Source organism: Lissotriton helveticus, chromosome 1_1, assembly GCF_964261635.1.
Source record: "Lissotriton helveticus chromosome 1_1, aLisHel1.1, whole genome shotgun sequence".
NCBI classification, from domain to species: domain Eukaryota; kingdom Metazoa; phylum Chordata; class Amphibia; order Caudata; family Salamandridae; genus Lissotriton; species Lissotriton helveticus.
The window spans coordinates 1,229,250,337-1,229,262,663 of record NC_136057.1 but is presented as its reverse complement, the minus strand read 5'-3'; positions in this window follow the sequence as shown (position 1 = coordinate 1,229,262,663).

Genomic DNA, 12,327 nt, shown 5'->3' with positions numbered 1-12,327 from the left:
ACAGCGTCTCTCTCAGTGCGTCTGCTGGAGGGTCGGCTTCCTTCGGCACTTGCTGTAGCGAGATGCGTCGGGCAAGTAGATAGTAGAACTGCTCCAAACCACCGTGTGTTTGCTTGGGCAAGTGTGGGCATATATATACCTTGTAGGTGCCGAGTTTGATGTAAAGGTGGACATAATAACGTCATCAAAGTGTCTCAGTTCTTTGAAAACTCCATGAGTTCTTGGACAAATCATTATTCAAGCAAGGGGAAGTCCCTAACTGCTGAAGCCGAGTTTTCCAAGAAATCATTGTGGATTTTTGGAACTAGTGGAAGTAGCCATGCCTTGTTTGGACTGCATGGGCTATGTCTAAATATGCTTATGATTTCTATGCCTATATAAGAACAAGGTTATCTTTACCTATATAAGGGAATGAATCGGGAAAATTACACTAGGGTCCTAAAATGCTATACAACTGTTGAACGATCACAGCTGCTGTGGCATGTTGCCAGGTTTACCCTATCTAGTAACTGTGTCAGCCAGGGTCACTTGCTGAATGCAAGTATTGTTTCCAAAGCCCAAGACAGACAGGGAATCACCTTTATGGCCTTCACTGAACATCTCTTCTATACAAATTGATACTTTAGGCAAAATGAAAGCCATTCTTTTGCAAAAAACTCTGTCACTGACCTCGGCCAAAGAGACCTTCTGCCGAGATACATTACTATTAACTACAAACTGCCTGTACATTTCTCAGAAATTTTAAGTCGTATCTTAAACATGTCTGATACGAGCGGTATTGTACATGTTTTTAAGACTGTATTTTCTGGAATGTTAGCACCTTTTGAAGCAGTCCTAGGAATATTTCCAAACTTTGTGCACTCCGTGTTTGGCGGACTGCCTCTCATTTTGGGACTCACTGCAGGGATACTATTTTTGCTCCTCCTGCTACGATATGGCAAGCCAATTCACCAGCGACACCCAGTTCACCATGGAGACAACTCTACTGGCAATGAGTGTCGTGAGCGCATCGTCCAAATTTTGGGATTAACTTGTTTAAGAGAATTAAATACCTCATGGTTTCTGTCAGACCAATTTGGCAAGATTGCATCTTAACTGTTCTACGCTGCCTGCTATGCGGAGAAAAATGCGTGTTAGACTTATGTCTCACACTCCCATCCGTCAAGCCAAAGGATGTTGATACTTTGCTTGAACCAGTACCGGCCCATGCACTGTGTTGTCCCCAGCGGCTACCAATTCTGATGACGGCATTCATTGAGATCTCACAGACGCAAAATGCTGACAGTGAGGTACGAGAGGAACCAGGCACAGAGGTATCATCCACTTCCAACATTGCTGCTGCAACCAATGCTGACGGCGATGCTTCACATCTATGTGCGGTTAATCTTTTAAATGAGGTAATCCAACTTTCACCTACAATGGTAGACGACTTTTTTACAGACTTAGAAGATATTATGTTTTCTCCAAACACTAGCACTGTTGGTTTGGCACACAGTGTTCTGAGAGACTTTGAATTCGACCTTCATTTTTCAAAACAAAGTTCTAACTTTGGTACTCTTTTTTTCTATGCTTACCTTTTTCTTTTCCAAATTTGTGTTTTTACAAAAACAAATTTGGCACAAAGTAATCTGCTTAAAGTATAACTATTCATGGAGAACAAGAATTCTTTGAAAAATTTCCAGAGACAATATTCGACTTTGCCCACGTAACAAACAGTTTTATGTATTGTAACATGAAGTGGTTTCGGCCCTTTTTTCTGTATTTACGAGCAATTTCATAAATGTATATTTTCATGATTCATTCAGACAGCAATTACAAATGGCAACATATATGCTTAGAATGAAACATTGCTTTAAATGCGTACAGCACCAATGCGCTTTTGTGTACAACCAGTACCATTGCATTTTTATGTGTTTTGGGTGGGTTTTAACATGTCATGTTTAGATATATTTAACGTGTTTAGAACTTAGTAATGTAAAGAAAGTGGAGTGGGTGTTGTATGGCATTTTAGATTCCAACTGAATTCTCCCCGATTCATGCCCTTATATACGTACAATCCATGTCCTTATATAGGCATAGCCCATGCTGCCCCATACAGGCATGGCTACTTTCATCCATTCATCAAACGTCACAACGATTTTGTGGAAAACCAGACTCTTAAGCAGAAGGGACTTCCCCTAGCCTGGATATTGATTTCTCCAAAAAACTCATTATTATGCATGAACAACTATTCCTTAGGGGTTCATCCATGATGTTCATATGCCCGACTGTAGGTCAAAGCTGGCATTCCTAAACACCTTCAAGGTATAAATATACCTTCACTTGCTATAGCAAAGCACGGTGTGGTTCGGTGGAGTTTAACGACCTACTTGCCCGACGCAGCTCGCTACTGCAAGTGCCGAAGGAAGCTGACTCTCCAGCTGATGCACTGACAAGAAGCTTTCCTCCCCTGCTGAGAATCCAGTGTTTCTGACTCCCCTTGCGAGGTGTTGGGAAATCGATTCCGAGACAGAGATACCAACCTCCTTCATTCTAAGGTATGGAGCTGATTAGAACCTAGAGAAACCTTTGGCAATCCTTGGCAGAACTAAAACTTATGCTAAAGTATACTTGCTTCCTCCCTCGAACTAGACCTAGGTTAGGTACATTGGGGTAGGCGTATCTAGAAGCACCAGTTGAGTATTTTAGGCTGTGTTATTTATATATGTATTTTTATATGGCTTAGAAACCATACAATGCTATTACAGTATTATTTTATAATACTTTTCTTGCTGTACGCATTATACTTTGTATTCTGTCTAACGATTGTAGCAGTTCACCTCTCTCACTATTTCAATGTAACTCTGTAGAAACAAAGCATGCACGATTGACTGCGTAAAATAGTTATCTATTGTTTCTACGACTGTGAAGATATTTTCCAGTCCTAGGGAAACAAAGTTGTCATGTTTATGCGGTTGTCAGAAACTAATCCCTTCTTGTGTATTTGAGAAAGTTTCTAGTGACCACTGAGCTAGCTGGCACTCACAATTAATTTTAGTATATTCGATAGAGACCTACTGACCTAAGTCCTACGTGAAATCTATAGGATATATTATTCCAATGCGCAGAGCCTATTGGGAATATAGGAACTACACTACACTCTGCCCCGTCCACATTGCAGATCATTAGAACATTTGTACATTTATAGCAATTGAAAATATATAAGTTTATTTTCTAACTACTTAATGTGTTAACACGAGCGCCAATGATATGAGTTACAATAAAAGGGCAACGTTTAACAATGTACAGAACGTTTTATTTTTCCACTTCAAAATGTCGGCTGCCTTCTGATGTGTAAGTCTTCATTACCGCCCACCGTATTTATGTTTGCTGTCAATGTTGGGTCCCTTACACACGATCAAGCCTGGTATTTGGCGAAACGCGTTGTGAATAAACTGCAGTTTATTTGGAGAGACGTTGGGTTTGTCGTTCCTGAGAGCTCGCGCGTATTTTAAAAGTTATGAAGAAGCATTGAAATTGCCAGTTATCCCCGCCAGCGTGTGCGCCACTCTCCGAGGGTCCATGGGAGTTCGGAAGGAGTATCTCTGTTGGTATTAAAATTGAGGACTTCATTGTTGGACCGGCCAAGACAATGTTTTCCACATGTGAGAAGCAGAGGGTGCGGTCCGGATGTTAGCGCGGATTTGCAGTTAAGCGGGAGTCTGGTTCTTCCATCCTTGAGGGGGTGGGATGCCCAACGATGGCTGGACGCAGTTACTCCCGCACCTTGAGGCAGCAGGGAATTATGCCATACCGTGGAGCCTGTAAGTGCTACAGTTATTTAGGACCGTATGGCACCCATAAGGAGAGGTTAAGAAGCTAAAACCTCTGGACGTTTGTACTAAAGTAAACAGTGTGTTACTCCAGAGTGTGGGATTCAAGGAGGCAGAGAGAACCTAACATTGAATACGGGGAACATGTGACCCAAGGAATTAAGACATTATGCTGCTGTGATACAGTCCTGAGCGAGGATGAGGAATGCAAATTAGCAGCAAGCACCTTGTTTACCGCGACTATATTGATTATGACACTGAACACATCCTTACTTTTGGTCACAAATATAATCATCTCTTCAAACAAGTAAATTCAGAGTTTGAAAATGTTATCACCACGAAGCAAGCGCCGGATGCCGAGGGCACTACTACAAGTGAAAGTGAATCAGATGCGTCCGTACAGAGCACAACTCCAGCAGGAAAGAACAAAAGACAACTGACTTTTTCAGACGAATATCGGACACTGCGGAGGGGCCATCAAACCATGAGGGAAACACCTATTCCAAAAACAAGAGGACAAAGGGGACATGGACGGGGCAGAGGAATAGGCCTTGCCGAAATCGTTGAGCACGAATCAGACAACGGTGGCAGAAGAGGCAGGGGCCGTGGCGCAATGGGAAACAGTAAAACACATGCCAAAAAAGCTTATTGATGGATGATACAATGGTGAATAGAACTATTGTTAGCTTGTCCAAAAGACCCATGAGTGATATAGAAAAAAGAACACTTTGCCTTGGACTATCATTGTGTCCTTCCTATCCCTCCAGTTATACCAATGATAGGGTTGACCTGTTTAAGTATGTACGCAAACTGAAATTGAAAAAGTGGCATAAGTTTAAGGGAAACAACAATAGCCATGATACAGAGACGGTCAGTGCTAGAATTGACTATGATTTCAATCTGAGGGATGTAGAGGTGCTCAGTACCATGGTAGAACTAGGCCTGAATGATGAAGGGTCATTACAAAATAACACTCCAACACAGTTATTGGTTGAATTAAATGTTACAACTGATGCATCCGAGTGTGTCAGTAAAACACTCAATGAAGCAAGACAGAGCATAAACAAACGTGCAACCAGAGGAGACTCCAACCTCACATGTAAGCAAAGACAGGCCCTCAAGTCTCTGATGTAGGATGACAGTATTGTCATCCGCCCAGCAGATAAGGGGGGCAACATTGTCATTTTAGACCGTGAACAATATCTCATGGAAGCAGGCAGACAACTTGAAGACGTTACAGTGAATGTGTGTCTAACTGAAAAATAAATATTTTTTATATGTATATTTAAAGGTCGATGGAAAAATAAATGGGTAAATAACTGTCTAAATGGATGTTTTTTTTGTAAAATTGATTGTATAATTGACTTATTAAGTGTATCTTAGTGAATACCTGTATTAGCGAGTAATGTTTAAATATGTAAATATCTGAATCAGTGTCTCACTTTGTGTATAAGTGGCTGCATGGGTTGGTGAGTAGCTAAATGAGTGTGTATATGGTTTATTAGTTGGTTTTTGGAGTATCAGCATGAGTGTCTGTATGGTTTGGTGGGGGGTATTCCTTAGCGCATAGATGCATGAATGAGTGACTCACTGTTTGTATGTGTTTTGAAGACAGCATGTGTGCAGGACTGTATGGGTGGATGAGTGTGTGTATGGGTGTGTTAATGTGTGAATGACTGTCTCAATAGTATCTTTATGAGTAACTACATATGTTTTAATCTAGTATGTGTGAGTATTGATGTATATAAGTGATTATATGTGAGAGTGAGAGATTGGAAGAGTTTCTGTATAAAGAAGTATGTGTTTCTATAAGTGATTGTTTAAAAGAGTAAGTATGTGTACGTTTCTGTAAAGGTAAGTGTAGTGGTGTGTGTATAGCTGTATATGCAAATAAATGAATGTTTGATAGTTTATTTGCATGTGTGAGTAACTCTATTGAGTGTCGGTGTGTAACAGGATGTATAGGTGTATGAGTACATATGATGAGTGAGTACATGTATTAGTGACTATATAGAACTGTTGGTGAATGAGTGGATGTGTATGTAGATGGTGGAATTACTGAATAGGTTGTTGTAACTGGTATTGGTATCTCCATTTTTTTGAAAATTTTAGTTTCTATTTTTGAATGTGTGTATCAAAGGTTATATTACGCTGAGAGGAGGTCTGCCACTCTTTCACAAGAATGATGTCATCAGTGATGTCATTTGAGATGTCATCAGTGATGTCATGAGTGATGTCACTGACCATGTCATGAGTAATGTAATATGTGACGTCATCAGCAGTACATTGCGGGCACGCGTGTTATAGTTAACTGAACTAACTATAACGGGGGAATTTCAATGGTTTTGTATGAGTGAAATGTCCAACTAACTATAACATGTGTGAAACCTATGGTTTTTTCAGTGAATTTCTAAGGTTTTTTAAATGCTAATTCCTAACTATAACATGACTGAAACCTATGGTTTTTTCAGTGAATTTCAAAGGTTTTGTGAATGATAATTTTTAAATGTATTAATTGTTATATTTTTTTATACTGATTTACTACATTGTTTTAAAGTATTTATTTTTAGATATTTTATTTTTTAAATTACATTACATATTTTTATTATAAATTGAAAAAAATGTTTTCAAAAGTATTGAAATTGTAATATTTGTTATTTTTATTTTATATTTTTTTAATTTAAATATATTTTATATAGCAGGCAATGATATCCTATGGAAGGAAATTCAAGTTCCAAAACTCCACACTTAGAAGAATTTCCAAGTGTAACCAGTTAATCTTAGCCTATGGAAGGAAATTCAAGTTACTGTAAGTATGGTTAGAATTACTTTTCAGGATCAGTAGTGAGCTGAAAGATGCAGCACTGACGTCTCTCGTGATAATAGGTGAGTAAATCGGAATTCGTAGTTCCACTGATTTTAGAGGAATATTGTGCTCAATAGTGAAGGAAGGGGGCGGGGCCTGAGGTGACATGTGTGTAAACATGCCCTGTGGTGCGTTTGAAGGTGGGGAATTAATTCCTCTTCAATCCCTGTGAGCCAACTAGCCCACCAGGTACATCCAGTATGCGCCAGGGAGCTGCATTGCAGAGAGGTGTTCAGAGGGCATGCCCCCTTTTTACAACACTCTGCAACGCAGCTCCGTGGCGCTTACTGGAGGTACCTGTTGGACTAGTTGGCCCCTAGGGAACCTCTGGATTGAAGAGAAATAAATTCCCCAATTTAAAACGCGCCACAGGGCATGTTTGCACACATATCACCTTAAGCCCCGCCCCCTACCTTCACCACTGTGCAAACGCCCCCCGTAGCGCGTTCTAAGTTGGGGGATTAAGTCCCCTTGCATACTGGGGGTCCCTGTGGGCCAACTAGCCCACCAGGAACCTCCAGTATGTGCCAGGGGGCTGCGTTGCAGAGAGGTGTAAAAAGGGGCTTGGCCTCATTACACCTCTCTGCAACGCAGCCCCCTGGCGCGTTTGCAGAGGGGGAACTAATTCTCCTTGCATACTGGTGGTCCCTGGGGGCCAACTAGCTCACCAGGAACCTCCAGTATGCACCAGTGGGCTGCGTTGCAGAGAGGTGTAATGAGGCCACGCCCCTTTTTACACCTCTCTGCCACGCAGCCCCCAGGCGCATTTGCAGAGGGGGAACTAATTCCCCTTGCATACTGGGGGTCCCTGGGGACCAACTAGCCCGCCATGTACCTCCAGTATGCACCAGTGGGCTGTGTTGCAGAGAGGTGTAATGAGGCCACGCCCCTTTTTACACCTCTCTGCCATGCAGCCCCCAGGCGCATTTGCAGAGGGGGAACTAATTCCCCTTGCATACCGGGGGTCCCTGGGGGCCAACTAGCCCACCAGGAACCTCCAGTATGCGCCAGGGGGGACTTGGGGGTCCTTGTGAGACCCCCTAAGCAGGCCTAGGGGGTCAGGGTGTTATTACCTTGCCCCCTTTTTGCGTTTCTTTTTCTGTTTTCTTGTGCCTCGGTTCTACCGAGGCACTAGATGGCTGCCAACACTTCCTGGTTTGGAGTGTTGACAGACAGTTTACAACCAATTAGCATGCAGCTCGTGCTCGTAATGGTACGCGAAAAGGCCTCGGACATGACGCGTACGGTACAACTTCGCATATATATCTATGATTTTACTTTTGATTTTCTCAGGAACTACTGAATGGATTTACACCATTTAACAAAAAGCACAGTCTACGGACCAAACTCTTCCTTTTTGTCAAATTTGGTGTCATTCCGTTCAGCAGTTCGGGCTGTAGCCGTGTCTAACGGTCCCCATGGAAAATTGCATGGGGAAAACATGTTTTGAGACCCCCCTTTTTTCTCGGCACTCGCTTCACGAATCACCCCGAAACTTTCAGAGAAGGAGCGGAGCGGGCCATCTTCCTGGAGAATTTTGCGTAGATTCGTCGACCGGCGCCAAAGTTATTCCAAATAGAATGTTGCGGATTTCCTATGGAAACTAGGTTTTAACGATAACTACCTACTGGCGACTGCCAGTAGGTTATATATATATATATATATATATATATATATATATACATATATATATATATATATATATATATATATATATATATATATATGTTTATTTATTTATTTATTTAACATGTAGAATATGTACTTCTGTAAAGAGCATTGGATACAGAATGAGTTTCTTCATGCTATATAACTAAAATCAACACACTTTGGGCTAGGGATTTCATTGACTGAAGCAAAATGAAATGTGAAGGCAGCCATGCTAACATACAAAAGTTAAACTTTAAGGCTCCTTGAAGATCTAAGCACATGTTGCTGATCTATCAGGTTAAAAAATGATAACAGCCCAGATTAGCCATTGTTTGCTCTAAAGGTGTTGTATTGCACAAACTTAGATATTTAGCACAATGCTACATTTTCTTTGCACCAAAAGAAGAAGAGCAGATGACAGCTGCAGCCACCTGAGCGAAACTGGTGTGTGGCTGCCAAGGCCAAGACAAAGTAGACCTTAAGGACAAGGGAGGCACAGATTAGAAAATAAAAATACTGCCATGTGTGAATATGGGTCTTCATTATCACATGCATACCAGTGATCTCCAGTCCATGTATAATTGCATACAGTCGTGCATGAGGATCTATTCTATCCAATGTAATATCCAGCCCCCAGAGTGCCCTTATTCATAACATTGAAGGAAGAGGGTGTAGGAGCGGGTGCAGGAGGGTGTAGGAGAGGGTGTAAGAGAGATGTTGCTACATTATGGCCATTGCCGTGTGAAATGATGTGTACCTAATCAGTAATGTGCCACATAAGGGCAATTCATGTCTATATCAGCTTAAGGAGCATAGAAAGTAAACAGCTACCTGTGCAGTAAGACACTCTTGTAGAATGTGTTATAGCATGTACACTCCTCTCAAAATCAACATGGCGTGGCTAGATATTGTGCAGCAACAGACAGAAATACACTGCATGTGCCATACTCTCATGCAGTGCAAACTAAAATAGTGCAACTGCCACATTTCACTCTATAATATACACGTACAGACTAACAATGTACGATGTATGATGGGCAGTCATGACTGCTAGATGGAGCATGTTCATATCAGGGAAGAGGTGTGGTGCAGCGGCCAGGGCGGCTGATGCCATAGCACGGGGGCTCACGGTTGAATCCCTGGCACTGGCGCCAGGTCAGCTCAGCACCATGTGACTCTGGTCAATAGCTCGCTTAATCTTCCCGAAGGCCCTTAACGCCTTTGGGTAATTGTTTGCGCTTTACTAATACTGGACTTTTTGTTTTAGTTGTTTATTCGACAATGATAGCTAGACACCTCCTCTATTGTATTCACTTATACAACAAGTGCATGGAATATCAACACTGGCTAAGTCACATGTTCCCCTTCTGTCAAGATGCACCCATAAGAGCAGTCAATACAACAACACCTTGATGTCAGCCAGACAGTGAATCCACCCATGTCATATAGTGAGGATCATTCAACTATATGTTGCCAGAAGAAGCCACTATTCCAACAAAAGAGGAGCATAGATGATTGGCTCATGGCACCAAAATACTGCCATGTGCGCAGAAGTCAAAGACAGGACTCCAAAGGTCAAGACTATCATGATGTCATCTGAAAAGAAATGCAATCTTCCAATATGATAACAGGATAATTGACTGCCAAGCTTATACAGCCATGGTGGCTCAGCAAAGGCTATTAGCCATTCATATATATCTTTAGGACATGGGTCATGGGAGAGCACATTAAAATATGAATACCTACCTTAATGAGGTGGTTGATTCCTTTAAGAAAATATTTTGTTTTCTAAATTGTCTTGAACACTATCCGGGAAATAACATTTCTAGAGCTGCTGGCGCTAAAGTGTTTGTCATTGGGCCAACCTGAGACTGTACTTGAGTAAGTTATTTTTTTAGGTAAAGATCAGTTATATACAATTTCACATGGATAATGATTGGAATCCAAACCCTTTTTCATGATACAAAGGCACGCTCAAGAACAGTATAAAACAATGAATACCTTTATTTTAAATTATAATCCCATCCTAGTGCACAATATGAATTGTAACTATTATAAAAACAAACTGAATAGTACCTGCAGTGTTTACGAGTAATTTGAATCGTTCCACCATTTTTGCTGTTTAGCGTTATATCAACCCCACCCCCATGTCTTTCGATTAGGAACCTAAACTCAGCACCAAAAGAGAAACCTAATTCGAGTTTTAAAGATGACTCATGCTCTATCGCCTGCTTTGAACAACGAAGTTATTGTTCACAATATAATAGCATAGCCTGGTATTCTTTTCTCTGTTGAATAGTAGGCTCATGAGCCCCGATGCAGGGGAAGACTGAATATGCCCCTGTTAGCTCTCAGCAAAAGTGGGTGAAGCGATTCTGCATGACCCATCTTATCTCTAGCTTCTGGCACAAAGCTCCTCTCTAGCCCTTCATACCCTGTGCCTAACTTCTATGCGTTTATCTCGTGATCGTTAAATATTTTACAATAATTAGCAGAAAGTGGCTCGATGCCCTCTTACTTATATTCTCGTGCTCATTGGATAATATTAATAAACGAGACATGGAACTATTAGCTTCCATTAAACTTTGTTCACAACCCAATCAACATTATTTTAGACAAAAGAATGCAACTTTATTCTGTGAATGGTTTTGAGCAGACTTGATTATCACTTTGCAGGGAAAAGTAACATTAAACAAACATGCATTCTACATTAGTCATTCATGCATACATGATTAACAAATATGACCAAAGTAGGATACCCAGAGGAGAAACAAAAACATGACCATAATAGCACATATACAGAATGCCCTTCTGTAGAACAAGCCTATTAATGTTTCCCACAAAACGTTATAGCAGTATCTGCAGGTATAGATCACTCAATCAAGAGTGTAGCTGGAGACTTGTATAATCATATGCTTACCTTTCTGTCACTTTTAAAGTAGTACGATGAGCAGGATTGCCTTCAACACGCTGTACGAGTAATGTGCCTTTTGAATACCCTAAAATAAGCTCTATATCAATATATGCAGTACTGCAAGACATTTAACATGCGCTAAGTTGCACGCAACCTACATTTAGTAGGTCAAAGCAGAGTGCTATTTGTTCAAGGGGCTTAAATATTTTGACCTACACCTTTCTTTGTTCACATTCTCTCTGTTTCAAAAAACAGTGTTACTTTAACTTCGTAAAAATATTCCCAATGCGGTGATCTCCTGAGGGCATTTCTGGCAAACTGCAGCAGTCATACTCTCTATCAGAGTATCATAACCTACAGTGTGGCTTTTTCGGGGGAAGAGGAAGTGGGATTTCTGGTGTATTTTATGTTTGCACCTCTTTTTATAGTTTTTTGTTTAGATTTCTTGCGAGCTCTTCCTACCCACTTTCACGTTATGCATAGAAAGTATGGGTTAGTGCTACACGTGTTTTTGCACTGTCTCTATCCGAAGGCGCTCACAGTTCATGCATTATGACAAATTTCACACTACAGAGTGCATATTGTTTTTGTGCTGTTCGCTTGTCAGCTTGTTGTGCAAGACTGCAAAAGTTGTTCGATGCTACAGTTTATGTCAAATTGAATTGCATAGCGTTGCTTGGTGTCACGCCAGTGTCCAGAATAAACCATAGTAAATATGGGACAATCCACGTTTCCAATGATCCCCAAAACAAAGCTGAAAAATCTTTCCTAACCCTTTGATCAAGGAAGAATGGTAGCTGAAATACTGGAAGCTTGATGTGTCTTAATGTGTCACGATTGACGGCCTGTTCCTCCTCTGTGTGCTTCCTTGTTTGTGCAGCTCTGCTGTCTAGCGCCTGTCTGCAGCAAATGGCACGGCATCCCCTTGCTCCATTTTCATCATAAGGCTCAAAGACGGCCATTTTCTGAGGGGCGAAGCAATCATATTACTAGAGTCTTAATCTTGTATTTACCTCTTACAATAATGCTGCTTCCCAGAAATAGAATTTCTTGCAGGGTTTCATTGACCCCCACTGCCACAGCAA